This window comes from Mytilus californianus, unplaced genomic scaffold (assembly GCF_021869535.1).
Source record: "Mytilus californianus isolate M0D057914Y unplaced genomic scaffold, xbMytCali1.0.p SCAF_5, whole genome shotgun sequence".
NCBI classification, from domain to species: Eukaryota; Metazoa; Mollusca; class Bivalvia; order Mytilida; family Mytilidae; genus Mytilus; species Mytilus californianus.
The window spans coordinates 98,718,595-98,733,569 of NW_026262701.1; the positions used below are offsets into that span (position 1 = coordinate 98,718,595).

At 32.7% G+C, this 14,975-nt stretch overlaps 1 long non-coding RNA gene across 1 annotated transcript; it reads left to right on the forward strand.

Annotated features, from left to right (window-relative positions):
• The first annotated feature begins 1,737 nt into the window (after positions 1-1,737).
• Positions 1,738-3,060, forward strand: LOC127700382 (uncharacterized). The gene is made up of 3 exons (XR_007981567.1): positions 1,738-1,858; positions 2,315-2,422; positions 2,652-3,060. It is a non-coding gene; the product is annotated as an uncharacterized LOC127700382 (long non-coding RNA).
• The last annotated feature ends 11,915 nt before the right edge of the window (positions 3,061-14,975 follow it).

The following is a 14,975-nucleotide window of genomic DNA, read 5'->3' on the forward strand; positions in this document are numbered from 1 at the left end:
TTTAACAGCAAGCATTGCAGTGGTACGAGTTGACATTCCATAAGTTTATTAAATTTTTTAACTGGCTTAAATAAGCACTCGTGTAATGTTCTGGTACCTAAAACAATATTTTGTATCTCTAATTTTAATCATGTCACGTAAGTAAGAGAATGGATCCTTGGCCAAGTGATGTTCGTGATCTAAAGTGGTCATACAACTCGTTCCATAATTTAGCAGAAGCATATCGAAATGATTTAAGCCCATGCATTGTCGTTCGTACTGAAGGAATTTCTGTAATGTTCTGGTACCTTAAACAATATTTTGTATCTCTAATTTAAATCATGTCATGTAAGTAAGTATGTTTTGCTAGTTATTTAGTGCTGTTCCGACTTTCACACACTGTTTCCTGTTTGAAAGGTAATTTTCAATCAATTGGAATGCTGATTCGGATACTCCATATGTTTTTGGTTTAAGTAGTAGTAGATTGTGTGGTGAACAGTCAAATGCTTCTAATAGGTCCATTAGTACAACTGCAATGTATTTATTTTATTTTAGTGCTTTTTCCAGTCTTCAATTATAATTATTTTCAATAGTGTTGTGTGGCAACTGTATCCTGATCTGAATGCTGATAAAAATGTGTGGAAATGTTTATTAAAATACTCTGCTAGTTGATTGTAAATGGCTCGCCCAAAAAGTTTAGAAACTAGATATAAATTAGATATGTAGATAGCTTACCATGCTTACCGACCTATAGTTAGTCTTGTCAAGTGCCCTTTTTTCTTGTGTTTTGGGACATACTGTGCTTATTTGAGTCTATCTGAGAAAAACAGAATTTGATATTTTTTATTTATCATGTTTTTTATTGGTTCAGGAATGACTTTTGCTAATTTTAGTTTAGCTGATATTCCATCTCTTCCTGTGGCTTTTTAACACTGTTTCGTTTAAATCATTCAGATATTTCTTTAAATTCAAGATCAGGAGTTTCTTTTTTCTTTTTGTTATAAATGTTATGATAATACGATGGTTATTATCTGCAGCAGTATCATTTCCAATTAATGTTGCCACATTTATATAGAAATCATTTAATAAAACATTCTGCTACTTTATTTTGATTATTTATAATTTCATCTTTTTCACATAAAATTACAATTATTGGTTAAAAAGGTTTTATTGTTGGCTAAAAGTCTTTTAATTTGGGACCGGCTATACATCTTTCATACACTGTAAATATACCGGACGCCTGACGCGTTCAAAATTTGTACACCGAATGTTCAATATTTTAACGTCATATGTTCATGCTTAGAGACGTGTTCAAAGTTTTAACGTTTGTGTTAAAAATATTTTAAACATCTGTGTTCAGACGCAGTGAACACCGGTGTTCAAGTTCTGTTCTAAAAATGAAGATAGTCGTTTGTCCGATTTTCTATCCTTCCAATTGGCAAATTCAAAAAGAAATTCTTTAAAAAATATGAATGTATACGCAGGATGTTGATCGTGTGAATTTTTGGCTAATATTTTAGTAATTGTGAAATATAAAACTTTCAAGCTGGCATATATGTATAGTTTATGAATGTATTACAAGTTTTACTTATAAGTGACATAATTATGCATATCAATGAGGCCTGTTATGATAATATCGTAATAAAAGTGTGTCGATGTTTATCTTACTTCATGATCCGTTCGTTTTATTAACATTACATGTTTAATCAGTGTTCAAATCGCTCGAAATTTTGAACATCTCGTGTTTAAAAAAATATACCAGGATACCAAATACCGGAAACAGATATCGGCTGGCGATTTAGTCGGTTAAAAGAAGAATAGATACACATGAAGAAGAGAACTGGAGAACGGACTTCTATCCCACATGAAAACGAAAGAAGTGAGTAATTTAGAATAATCTCCATATATAGTTCGATGGCTTCCTTGTTATTTTCTCATGCCATATATATATATATATATATATATATATATATATATATATGTGTGTGTGTAAAATATTCATAACTGTTATATCCAAAATTTCAATATTCAACATAAAAGACGAATTAAAGAACGGGCTTTAGATATAAACGTAAATAACTGTCAGCTTTGTTCTGATGATTTCCTAAACAGATGAATAACCAGTCTGTCTGTTATACAGAATAACTGATGATTTTCGACAACCTCAATAATTAGTTGAACACTAAGTGTTAAGAACTCTAACATCAAGTGTTCAAAAATGAAACACAAATGCATTAAAAACTGAACACCACACATTCAATTGGTGAACACTGTTGTAAACATTTGGAACACCATTTTTGACTTAGAAAATGCATTCGTTTTATTTTATTTGCAGGAATCGTTAGATTGAAATGTTTGAATTAGGAACCGGTAGCCAATAATACCAAGAAGGTAATTTCTGCATGCTACAAAGTGGTGGAAAAATAGAAACATGTCAAAAAAGGTATGACAATATATGTATATTAATAGCTTATTTGGGTGTATCATTTCTATCTGTTCACCTTAGGTCAAGTTATCGACTTTTGTAATTTTTAATTCAAAACTTGCATTTCATTGCCATAGAATATCAATTTGTACTCTATTATATATCAACATTAAAGCATAACAAGCATTGCATAATTTGATGCTTTATGAAAAACTCTCTTCTATTAATTTTAAATTTTATTTTGCAGGACATATAGGCTCATATACATTCCTTGTTGTGGATGATTTTGACATTGGAAAATGATAATAACACATAAAATGCCACCCAGTTGATAGCTTTAAGAGAAGATGCACCGAAAAGTTGAAGTTGCTATTGTACATGTTGTACAAGAACTGTTGGAATTTGTATTTTTGAAACTTTCGTTGTGAAAAATATTTATATTATAAACTGTTCACCTATCACATTAACATGCTTTTTTTGGTTAGGATACAGAGGATGTAGTAACGATCTAATAATGCAGGGAAAATCATTATTTGTAATATATTTAAGTCTGTTTTTTTTCAAAATGTATGTGATTTCACGGACTGTTATACTTATATCATAAGGTATATAATGTACTTTTCATTCATATATGCTCATTTGATTACATAAAAAAATACTCGTTAAAAGATGTATTTATTGTTATATTTTGCCTAAATTGAATATAGTTTTTATAACAGTTTAAGTTGAGTACTTACGGAAAATTATGTACGCTTGAAAATAGAACATGTTCCACATTTAAACACCATCACTTTGAACACTTTAGTCAACTGTTCTGAAAGTGAACATCTGGTGTTCTGAATCTTAACACTTTTGTTCTTGAACCTGTTCTATGTGTTCAAAAAGTGTTACAGGGCTGTTGAACCCGTCGACGTGTTAAGATTTTGAACATTCGGAGACGTTAAATCGTTGAACATTGAGTGTTAAGAACTCTAACATCAAGTGTTCAAAAATGAAACACAAAGGCATTAAAAACTGAACACCACACATTCAATTGATGAACACTAGTGTAAACATTTGGAACACCATTACACGTTCAAAAAGTGTTACAAAAATGCGTTCAAGTAGTGTTCTGTTTATTAACACTTAGATTTACAGTGTAGAAATAAGTTTTAATAGATTTTTTCTTAATTTTAGTTACCAGATTTTTTTGTTGTCTATAGTTTTCCTAATTACTTTTTATTTTTATTATATAGTTGTCTTTTTTATAAACTTCTTCTTAGTTCCTTATCTATGAATGCTGATTGGTGTTGACATGGCTTTGTTTTTCATAGGGGTATGATTGTCAACAGTCTACGTGAATTTATCTTCAAAATCTGAGTACATTTTGTTAACATCATCATGATAAGTAAAATCATAAAGGAGTAGGCCCGGTAAGATCCCTTTTTGGCCCTAAAATATAGCAATTTTACAAATTTGTTAAAATGTAAACTTTTAGCTATTTATTGGAAAGAAGAATACTTCTGTTCCATAAATATGGGCAGTTTTTGACAATACAATGCACATGCATCAGGTAATAGCATCATAAATTCATGCAATATTACTGAAATCTTCACAATTTTAGCATTTGTGCTCATTTTAAGACGGTTTTTGTCTAAAATGGAAGTGGCCACATTTGTGTTCAGTCTTAATATTTAAATATATGTTGTATTTGATGATAATACATGACATATATAAAGACGCTCAAATTCAAGCTTAAATATGAAAAATCTATCAAATATGCCATAAAACGTCACTTTTCAATTGGTTTTTGTCTAAAATGTACCGTAAGTGGCCGCATTCGTGTTCAGTCTCAACCTTTAGATCACAAACATCATTTGGCCATTTTTATAACTTCTTAAGCATTTTAATTCTTGATTGTTTGTTGGTACTTTACATTTCATTTGTATGGATATAATATTGTGTACATCACTTATTCCACAATAATAATTGTCCAGCTATCGGGTCCAGAGGTACAATTCGGACGCCAGAGGTTTCTAATGTGTTATTATCATTTTGTTTACTCTTGTATTTATATTTAACTGAATTTGTATATTATCGAGAAAGTGTGCATGTATATTAAATACTGTATGTACATCAACTACAAACACGTTCTTGTTGGCGTCTTTGTCAAATTTATTTCTATGCTTGATTGAATTTTTAGTCAGTTGTGTTGTATGTTTGTGATGTATGTTTACAAAGTTTTTCAGAGACAAGCGTTGTATTTAGTTATATTTTTTTTCTAAAAAACAAATGCCTGTAAATAAAATGCCATTGGATGTGGTGTGAATGCCTGGATAAGATGGTAACCCCAAAGTAAAACTCGCTAAAATAAATATTTATATTGTATTTGTCATGTTCATGGAAGGGCTATTACTACTAATGGAGACACTATTCAATATGGCATTAACAAGGGATACAAAATTATAAATAACTGCTTTCATCCAACATCAAATTTTATATGCACACAAGCTCAGGTTGAGAACTTTTCTGCTACAATTAATATATGTTACAGGCATTTTCTAAATTTAAGCATTTTGTAAAAGGACTGAATTTTCAGACAATTTATAAAAAGGCATTATATAAAATGACAAAAAATACCTATTCAATCTGTAAAATGACAAAATTCAGCAAATTGCCTGTTAAGTTTTAGGTAATTTATAGCAAAAAGGAAACCATTGAGATACATATGACCACAATATCTTGCAAAAAAAAACCTACTAATGATTAGTATGTGGAGCTAAAAATGAATGTTTTTTGTTTGACTGATTGCTGTTTGTTTGCGCTCAGTAGCAAATATTTCATGCATATTTAGGACAAGAACAAATTGATAATAAATCAAAACGGTAAGTTTTGCAATGGATTGAGGCGGATAAAGGGCAGGAATTTCGAACACCACTTGAAATGAAGGTATGTTGGATAGGGACCAGAGAGTTTCCAACAGACCACGGAACAGTCAGAGTTCTTAGCGTGCAGAGATCGCGACACTCTCCTGTCACAAGGCATCATATTAACATCTATATCATGGTTTTCACCATACAATGCCGTGTTTGGTTGAGATACAAATATACAAAATCAATCAAGAAGAAACAAGTTAAGGTAACACACTTAACCTGAAGGAATCGTATAAACTCCACAAGAAGCAATATCGAGTGCGTCGACAGGGTAAGCGTCTTCTGTTTTGCATGCATCACCCGCCATGCAAAGATCTGCTTGAGCCTGTTGGTAAGCTGGTTCTCAACTGACTACAACACTTTGTTAATAGACGTTTGAGTGTAGCGTAATACAAGCGCTTAGACTGTTGGATGCTCCGAATGCTCTGATAAGCCAACAGCTGACATGTTAGTCTACCTAATCGTGTTAATGTTACTTACATTAGTAACACGACGGATGACACATGTGGAGTAGGATCTGCTTACCCTTTTGGAGCACCTGAGATCACCCCTCGGGTTTTGGTGGGGTTCATGTTGCTCAGTCCTTAGTTTTTTATGTTGTGTTTTGTGTACTGTTGTTTGTCTTTTCGTCGTTTTTTTGTTTTTTGCCATGGCATTATCAGTCTGTTTTCGTCTTATGAGTTTGAATATCCCTTGGTATCTTTTGCCTTTATTTTTGAATCTTTTGGGAACACATGGAAAAGAAGACATTCATGTGTATGATGTTTGCGAAACCTATTAAACTATGGGTTTTTTTCTAACGTTAAGTAGTTTTGTCAGAAAATGTATTGACAGAGCTGAATGTGTCAGATATCGAAATATCCAAATATATGATCAGGTTTCACCAAATGTGGTTGTAGTGCTAACACCAGATTTAACGTCAAATGATGTTTTTGCAAAAAAAATCAGGACACATTTATAACAGATCTTGTTATCCAAATATTTTATAAAATAACAAATAATTGTCGAGTTCAGTGCTTGTGGGAAATTAATTACTTCAATGGAATTTATTTTAAATTATAAAAATGCAAGCGTTAAAATTCCTTGTAAAATGAGTAGTTTCCAGATATATACAAACACATTTGGATATCACATGATCTCTAAAATTGAGTTGCACTTGCGGCGTCGACAGTGCCAAAGGCAAATACCCCTTTTTTTTTTTTAAAGAGAACTCTGATTCAAAGAGAAAGTTTCTTAACACGTCTTGATTTTGTTTTATTAAACAAATATTTGTTTCGTTTGGTGGACGTGTTTTAAACAGACAGCGTCTAAAATTTAAAAATTCACCAAAGATACAAGGTTTAATATTGTTCGCCAGATACACGTTTCGTCTACATATACCGCTACATTCTGTAGGTGCCTGTCACATGTCATGGGGGTAAATTCAGTTCATGTCGTTTGTTGCTGTATAGCATATTTGTTTTTCGTTTATTGTTTGGCAAATAAATCATGCCGTTAGTTTGCTTGTTTGAATTGTTTTGCATATGTAATTACAAGAACTTTTATAGGTGACTATGAGTTTTCCTCATTGTTGAAGGCCTTACGGTGACCTATAGTTGTCAACTTCTATGTCATATGGTCTCTGGTGGAGAGTTGTCTAATTGGCAATCATACCACATCTTCTTATTTTCATATTTATAATATGTTCTTAATCCAACAAACTTTCTGCAGGTACGAAGTCTAGGTTTCTTTTTAAACGGCCAATGTAATTGAGGAAAAGGGTCCCTTGAACTAAATTTGTTATATATATATTTTATGTATTTTGTATTCTGTTTGTCATAAACTGTCCTCATGTTTTTTTATGAAATTAACGATTATAGTTATAAGCGGGTCAAAGGTGTCCACTATTGTCCATTTGCCGCAAATTTGCAGATTTAACATCGTTGTGCTGATATTTAGAGTAGTTATGTATATATACCTATTGACATGATTCATTTTACATCATAATCATACTGATTAAGGATATCTGATATCTGAAGTATTTATAGATACTTACATTTATTGTTTCCTTTTTTTGATATTGGTTTTGTTTTGTACACTTTTTAGGCGTTTATATAATTTATTTATTGTGTACATGTATCGTTACTCGTATCGATCCAGCGCCCTCGTAAGAAAGATCGTTGACTAATATCTTGACGTGTTATATATATATATATAGATGGATTTGTCGTAGAGTTGTCACTTGTTTAGACGTACTTATCAAAATAATTATTTCTGTGACTGCATCTTACTATCCTTTACGATAGATATTTAGCTAATCTGCAATCAATTCCATCTTCATGCCTAATATATCATGTACTGTGTTACAACTCTAGATTCTACTGACGAGGAAAGGTAACACTAGGCCACCGAGATCTGAATTATTTTCAGTCTAGGTGGCCGAGTGTTTTAGAGCGATGGACGCAGTGCAGGCGGTGCTGTCTCGATATCCCAATAGCATGAGTTCGAATCCCGGCGAGGGAAGAACAAAAATTTTCTTTCGAAAATTTGCAGATGTAACATTGTTGTGCTGATATTTAGAGTAGTTATGTATATATATATATATATATATAGACTTGTTTATATTTTTTCGTTTTGAGCTTGTATTATATTTGCCTTCGGGTTTATATGATCCGTTCATCCTATTTCAACTCTTCAAAATTCAAGAGTCTATCCTGAATTGAGGTAAATTATATGGCCTTCCAAATACCGTTTCGATTCCTAACATTACTGAAGAGACATTAATTGTTCGAAATCCGGATATGGTGTACTAATTTTTGCACCTTTTGTTTGCGGTATACCATCTTTTCCGCAAGTTTATTGTTTTCTGTTTGGTATTAAATTAAAAGTTAATATCCATTTTGTTACATCTGGTGATCCGTTTATTTGGCAATCGCCAATGGCAGTCAGCAGGGTTTAAGAACATCCGTTGTATGATATACAAGTCTTAATTGAAAACAACGTTCAAACCTATGATTGCGTTGTATAAAAACCGCAATTTTTATACGTGTGCATGCAAAACAAATGTCTTGGTAGAGGAATCTAAAAAAAAGACCAAAAACGTGAAAAAAGTATATTTTAACAAAACGCATTTGACTAGCAGGACCGTCGAACAACGGATGTTCTTAAACCCTGCTGACTGCCATTGGCGATTGCCAAATAAACGGATCACCAGATGTAACAAAATGGATATTAACTATTAATTTTCGACAATTAATGTCTCTTCAGTGATGTTAGGAATCGAAACGGTATTTGGAAGGCCATATAATTTACCTCAATTTAGGATAGATATATATATATATAAGTCGATTTATAATTGTAACCTGGTCATATCACTGACCGGGACACCTTCTCGTTGGATATGACGCCTGATGCCTTAAGAACAATTCTCTGTAACCACCAACCATTTTATATAGGGGTGTCGGCACGCATAGTCACCGATTTTCCTGAAACTTGGCCGAAACATGTGATCATGTGAAAAAGTAAGAAAAATGACCACCCAAAGGTTGCAAGGCTACGGTTGCCATGGCAACTAAGTGAATGAGATTTCCCGTACATTTTGAGGAATTTAGCATCGAAAAAACAACTACTTTGCAGTCATTCGTAATCAAAACCAGGTTTTATTTAATGATATTTGTAAATAATTTTCAGAAGCATGAAACATAACAAACAAAATAGCAATGTCATATAAAAAAATATTTTTGCTGAATAGTGTCACAACCGCAGAAGCAGAGGTTATTTTTCATTGTAGTTGAGTAGACACATTTTACACATTTTGCATGAAAAAAATAGACATTTTTGCATCCACCTCCATTTAAGCTGTGGTTATAAATGAAAAGTATCAATGTTTCTAGTCAATAAATTATAACAAAATGTTTGGGATATTGAGTTCTACGATGGTTGCTATGTAAACAAAAATGTGTCATTTTTGCCGTTTTACCTCTGAAATGTGGCCGTTATTAAGATAATTCACAAAATGTAATAATTATTGAATGACTATGATGTGCAAACTATTGGCAATTAAATTACAATAAATTTGACCGAGGTCAAATGTCATTGATGACCTTGACCTTTGACCTTGTGTATATTAATTGAATTTTGAAAGGAAATGTAATAGAAAGAGGCATACTATACATGGACGTTTTAAGCCACTATTTTATTAACATACGAACAATAAAGAGTCAAGGTCATGTCAAAAGTGCATAGCAACCATGATCATTTGATAAAAAATACCTAGCAACTATACATGATTTGATTCAGGACTATATAAACTATTACATAGACCTAACTTAAAAGGTCTAGGGGGGTTGTCATCACATAAGTTTTAAATAATCATTCATTTAAAGTGAAAAAATGCCTAGCAACCATTTTATTTATATTAGAAAAGTGGTTAGCAACTATCTATTTATATTGAAAAAGTGCCTAGCAACCATTTAGTCATATAGATAAACAGCGCAGCAGCAATATGCCTAGCAACCATTTTATTTATATTAGAAAAGTGGTTAGCAACTATCTACTTATATTGAAAAAGTGTCTAGCAACCATTAAGTCATATAGATAAACAGCGCAGCAGCAATATACCTTTAGGTCTCATTGGGACAAAAATCAGAAAAAAAATATTAAACATGCAGTTTTCTTTAAGAACACATGTATAATCCAGAATAATAAATTATATGGCAAATTCAATTTCATGAGACTGATTACACATTCAAATACAATAATTAAAAGATGTCGTCCGATGAGACAACTCTCCACAAGACACCAAATATTATTTTTAAGACAGGTTCTTTGACTCTACAAGAAGAAGAGAAAAGGAATATAACTGCTAAGAGAATGACCAGTTTATTTCTTTTGTCTGGATTGGCCTTTCAGGCAAGAGGTTATACATATATAAAAAAATGAAGATGTGGCATGATTGCCAATGAGACAACTCTCCACAAGAGACCAAATGACACATAAATTAACAACTATAAGTCACCGTACGGCCTTCAACAATGAGAAAACCCCATACAGCATAGTCAACTATAAAAGGCCCCGAAATGACAAATGTAAAACAATTCAAACGAGAAAACTAACGGCCTAATTTATGTACAAAAAAATGAACGAAAAACAAATATTGCACACATCAACAAACGGCAACCACTGAATAACAGGATCCTGACTTGGGACAGGCACATACATGGTATACAGAATGTGGCGGGGCTAAACATGTTAGCGGGATTCCAACCGTCCCCCTGACCTGTGACAGAAGAATCATTTTCACTCGTTATAAGGGTTGATTACTTATTTCATATTTTTTCGTCGAAACATTATTTTTCATTGTGTACACACCTTTTTTGTATTTTAAATCGTTTGTGCCTGATGTGCATCTGAATGTACAGAAAACCTTTTCAGCATGTTTTGTGCAATATTATTGATCTTAAGTTCAAGACACCATCACATTCATTTCATTAAGCATCCATTAATTAAGAAACACAATTACTGTTTTTAAAAGAAATTTGATAGTCTAATTGGAAGAATGAATTACAACTTTAGAATTTTTACCTAAAGCAACAATACAATGATGGTTGCTAGGCATTTTCTAATTATAGGAGAATGGCTGGTAAAGTCTATGTTGCCAATATTGACCCCTTAACTTTTTTAATTAGGATCTATATCATAGTTCGTAATAATCTGAACCCAACTATGCATGGTTGCTAGGTACTTGTATATCAAGTAAGTGTTGTTGCTAAGAACTTAAGACATGACCTTGACCTCTGGAATTTTGCTTTGGGTTTATTTGTTACAATTTCATAACAAAATTTAATAAAAAAAAGACTAAAGGTCAATGTCAAGGTCATCAATAACCTTTGACCTTTAGGTCAACTTTCAGGTCATTGAATGCACAACATGTTTCACGTGATTTTTATTTTGTATCTTTCACTGTTTTCAAGCTATTTTAATAACAATGTCAAAATTCTTTTACAAAATACCAAAAAATGACACTTTTACGTTTCCATAGCAACCACCCTAGCAACCTATTTCCCAAACCTTTAGTGATAAATTATTCCTAGGCAACAGTGATAGTTTACATTTATTACCTTAGTACAATTGGTTGTGGATGCAAAAGTGTAAAATTATGTCATGCAAAATGCCTATAATTTGCCTTCTTGAATACATTGAAAACCTCACTATTTAAATCAGTGCTGCCCCCTTCTTCCCTTTCTGTGAGAATTAATTTTTATCTTTCATCTTACTCATTAAGTGTTATATTTTAATGAACAAAAGTCAAAATATTCATCAAAATTGAAATGTGTGCATGATAACTGCTTAAAATGGGTCATTTTTGTTCGTCAAAATATGCATTTATGAGGCTAAATCAATATTCATGAAGAAGGTAAGTAGATTTTTGTCTAATGTGATGGCAATAGGTTCTGCTCCTAGCAGGGTATAGACAGCCATGTTTGCTGTATTATTTGGGAACCTTGAATTTGTCGGAGGATTTTTCTCTCTGCCAGTTCTAGCATATCCTTTTCTTTTGCAAATAAGTTCATCACCTCAAGTCCGTAGATGCTTCTTGGTACTGCATATGTTCTCCATAGCTTGTATGCGACCATGGGTGAGAATCCCCTTCTGACATGTAAACCGGCTCCGAGAAGGCTGTATATTGTTGCCCTGCCGGTTCTTATTCTTTCAGAGATATTTGCCCGGTTTTGCTCGTTTCTTTTGATACCTAGATGTTTGGTTTCATTGGTTATATTGATGTCATCGTCTTCGAATTGCAGTGTTGTTATGTTTGAGCCTTTTGCATTATATAAAACCGCTTCAGATTTAGTTGGATTGATTTTAAATAGATCTCTGCTTGTATGGTGCTGTACTATGTCTAATATTCCTTGTGCGTCTGCAGTACTATTTGCCAGGACAGCAATGTCATGTTCCTGACTTGGTATTGACATTTTCCGGAGAAATGGTGGTTTATACCTGGTTTTATGGTTAGCTAAAAGTCCCACTTGTATGATAGTTGACTATAGTTCAATTATATTGACGAAAATAGTGTGAGCAACACGCACAAACATAATTGGTTAGCGTGACTATAATTCGAATCCAGTAGCCAAAATTATGCGTACATACATTATAGAATTAGATTAAATAGAAACAACAAACAAAAAAAATCGTCAAGGACTTCTTCAGACGCATCAAATCTATAGAGTGTTAATATCTCTAGCTAGTGAATTGAAATTAAAAAAAAATGAATGATTGTATGTATTATTGTACAAAAAGAAAGTGCAGAGGGACAAGGATAACACAAGTTCCATGTAACATAAACCTAGGTTCATAGGAGTTAACTGTCATTGTAGTACTTTTACAAATTTTAAAATTTCGACTTGAAGGAAACTTAAATTACTATCTTTTACGATAATTCATTTAGCGTAACTCCGAAATGGTAAGGTGAAACTCCGATACAATAGAAAAACAAAGGATATGGTGTATCCTTCCATGGCACAGAATCAGTACATGCACAGCAAAAACACATTAAAAGCAAAGGAACAGCGCTTTTATTGTTGTCCTTCGTCTCAAAGTAACAGTGAGGCCTTCACCACGGAGCATAACAACTCTCAACTCAAGTTTCAGACGGCGCCTAGTACTGGCTTGTTCGAAATTATTGCAAAAATAATTCGGATAGACTTTGTAAGATATAACATCACCAAATCGGGTCCGGTCAAAAAGAGCATACTGGAAATTAGTACATATTTAAAACAAAGTAGTTCCTACGCATAGGTGTAAATATCAAACTTTGAAGAATATATTTTGGTAATTTAGGTATCAAATGAAAGGTGAAGGACTGGTGATCCTTGTAGAACACATTTTGACTGATAATTTTGAATAATAAATAAATGTATGAATGAATGAATTCTAAAATGGAGGGCATTTATTGGCTGTTTCTCAGATATGATGCTACATTTTATAGTACGAAATAATGTCGCAAAAAAGCAAGGACTTTATCTGAAAGAGAACTGAAATCAAAATACGAAGAAAATTTCTACCATTTTAAGAGAAATCCATGGGCATAACTCTGAAAAGTAATTGAATTTTGGAAAATGGAATTAACCATGGACATCGAACTTTATCATTATTTCATGGTCGGCAGTACTGTTGCAAAACTTTAAGATCCCTACTCCAAAGCATGTCAGCCTTTTTACCATGAATTTTGGGATGGTTCAACAGTAGGAAGGTGACGTTGAAAAATCAAAATATGTAAGTCTATATGCATTGTTTCAAATGTTTTATCTTACTAAGAAGAAAAACTAAACACTTTGCGTTAGAAGACTCCATTCACAACTTCAAAAAGTGGATCATCAAAACATGGTGCATTTGATAACAATTTTGTTATTTGTCAGTAAAAATTACGACAAAGTATATTTATCACAACTATGAAAAACGCTATCACAAGTTGGTTGACCGTTATGAAATATCTGTTTCACAAATGACGACGGATATGCTGCTATTGTCGTAACCATAATTCCGTTTTCTTTTCCCCCGAAGCGACCTACTGAATTAGACTCATCACCGGGTTTATACTTACAGGAGCAACACGACGGGTGGCACATATGGAGTTGGATCTGCTTACCTTCCGGAGCACCTGAGATCACCCCATGTTTTGGTGGGGTTTGTGTTGCTCAGTCTTTAGTTTTCTATGTTGTGTTTTGTGTACTGTTGTTTGTCTTTTTGTCGTTTTCATTTTTTGCCATGGCATCGTCAGTTTATTTTCGACTTGTAAGTTTGAATGTTCCTTTGGTATCTTTTATATATACTAGAAATATTAGATTGCCGCATAATGATCTGTTACAGAAGATGATTCTGGTTTAACAGATTATGTTGAAAAAATCTTGTGTTGTATAGAAAGGCTACCAAATTAAATAAGTTACTCTCTTTGTTTCCATTCCACTCATAAGAAGAATCGTTTTTAATTGTTCACGAACCTCAGAAGAATTCACTCCATCGTCAGTTTAAAACATAGCTGCACTCTTCTATATTTGGTCCATAAGTTAACTACACCGAATTTGAGGGTTAGTCACTTGGGTACTATTATATCAATTGTAAATCGAGGCCGAGTTTTTCGGATACCCGATTTTATTGAACACTATATAAATAAAATGAATATCTAGAAAACAGAATTGAACGTTGTATTACTTAGAAGTCACGTGATGCTGTGATGAAGCTGAGACTACTATATGTGTTATAGTAGTCTCAGGATGAAGAGAAACAATCATGACAGCGAAATCAAGCAAATGTTACATGATATTTACAGCTCTTTTCATAATGCTAGCAAGGCAAAGGTTTGTTTGACTTGCTTGCTTTGTTTGTATAAATGTTTGCTTAAGCATTGTAATTAAGATTAACAGCTGCAAACAATATAAGTAGGCGGAGTTAAATCTGTGTATAGGTAAATTTGATTATTTGATAATGTCCAATCAAATTTAAATATAATGTATAAAAGTTTAAATCCGCCTTTTTATGTTGTTTTCATATGTCAATCTTAATTACAATGCTTGAGCAAACATTGACGCAAACAAAGCAAGCAAGCCAAACAATTCTTTGTCTTGCTAGCATTATGAAAAGAGCTGTAATATGAATGCGATATTTTGTGAATGTCTGTTTAT